The following is a 1,264-nucleotide window of genomic DNA, read 5'->3' on the forward strand; positions in this document are numbered from 1 at the left end:
CTGTTTTCTAAACAAATGTGGTGATTGGAATGTTCAAGTACAGAGCAGTAATCCAAACATTTAAGACACAGTGACAAAGTCAAGAATCCTTGATCTCTTAAAAGCAACCACGAAGGGACTCGAACCCTCAATCTTCTGATCCGAAGTCAGACGCCTTGTCCATTAGGCCACATGGTCCTGTTTTCTAAACAAATGTGGTGATTGGAATGTTCAAGTACAGAGCAGTAATCCAAACATTTAAGACACAGTGACAAAGTCAAGAATCCTTGATCTCTTAAAAGCAACCACGAAGGGACTCGAACCCTCAATCTTCTGATCCGAAGTCAGATGCCTTGTCCATTAGGCCACATGGTCCTGTTTTCTAAACAAATGTGGTGATTGGAATGTTCAAGTACAGAGCAGTAATCCAAACATTTAAGACACAGCGACAAAGTCAAGAATCCTTGATCTCTTAAAAGCAACCACGAAGGGACTCGAACCCTCAATCTTCTGATCCGAAGTCAGATGCCTTGTCCATTACGCCACATGGGCCTGTTTTTTTAACAAATGTGGTGATTGGAATGTTCAAGTACAGAGCAGTAAGAATCCTTGATCTCTTAAAAGCAACCACGAAGGGACTCGAACCCTCAATCTTCTGATCAGAATTCAGATGCCTTGTCCATTAGGCCACATGGTCCTGTTTTCTAAACAAATGTGGTGATTGGAATGTTCAAATTCTGAGCAGTATTGCAAACATTTGAGATAGAATGCGACAAAGACAGGAATTGTTGATCTCTTAAAAGCAACCACGAAGGGACTCGAACCCTCAATCTTCTGATCAGAAGTCAGACGCCTTGTCCATTAGGCCACATGGTCCTGTTTTCTAAACAGATGTGGTGATTGGAATGTTCAAGTACAGAGCAGTAATCCAAACATTTAAGACACCGTGACAATGTCAAGAATCCCTGATCTCTTAAAAGCAACCACGAAGGGACTCGAACCCTCAATCTTCTGATCCGAAGTCAGATGCCTTGTCCATTAGGCCACATGGTCCTGTTTTCTAAACAGATGTGGTGATTGGAATGTTCAAGTACAGAGCAGTAATCCAAACATTTAAGACACCGTGACAATGTCAAGAATCCGTGATCTCTTAAAAGCAACCACGAAGGGACTCGAACCCTCAATCTTCTGATCCAAAGTCAGATGCCTTGTCCATTAGGCCACATGGTCCTGTTTTCTAAACAGATGTGGTGATTGGAATGTTCAAGTACAGAGCAGTAATCCA

At 42.2% G+C, this 1,264-nt stretch overlaps 1 protein-coding gene and 5 non-coding genes across 8 annotated transcripts in view; all 6 read right to left on the bottom strand.

Moving 5' to 3' along the window:
* The window catches only part of b3gat1b (beta-1,3-glucuronyltransferase 1 (glucuronosyltransferase P) b), a 44,471-nt gene that overhangs the window by 16,015 nt on the left and 27,192 nt on the right, over window positions 1–1,264 (bottom strand). The gene's annotated exons all lie outside the window — the stretch shown is intronic.
* Window positions 105–177, bottom strand: trnar-ucg (transfer RNA arginine (anticodon UCG)). The gene has a single exon. It is a non-coding gene; the product is annotated as a tRNA-Arg (tRNA).
* Window positions 282–354, bottom strand: trnar-ucg (transfer RNA arginine (anticodon UCG)). The gene has a single exon. It is a non-coding gene; the product is annotated as a tRNA-Arg (tRNA).
* trnar-ucu (transfer RNA arginine (anticodon UCU)) lies at window positions 783–855 on the bottom strand. The gene has a single exon. It is a non-coding gene; the product is annotated as a tRNA-Arg (tRNA).
* On the bottom strand, window positions 960–1,032 carry trnar-ucg (transfer RNA arginine (anticodon UCG)). Its single transcript has one exon. It is a non-coding gene; the product is annotated as a tRNA-Arg (tRNA).
* Window positions 1,137–1,209, bottom strand: trnaq-uug (transfer RNA glutamine (anticodon UUG)). Its single transcript has one exon. It is a non-coding gene; the product is annotated as a tRNA-Gln (tRNA).

This window comes from Poecilia latipinna, unplaced genomic scaffold (assembly GCF_001443285.1).
Source record: "Poecilia latipinna isolate Pla-1442-1.1 unplaced genomic scaffold, P_latipinna-1.0 Scaffold465, whole genome shotgun sequence".
NCBI classification, from domain to species: domain Eukaryota; kingdom Metazoa; phylum Chordata; class Actinopteri; order Cyprinodontiformes; family Poeciliidae; genus Poecilia; species Poecilia latipinna.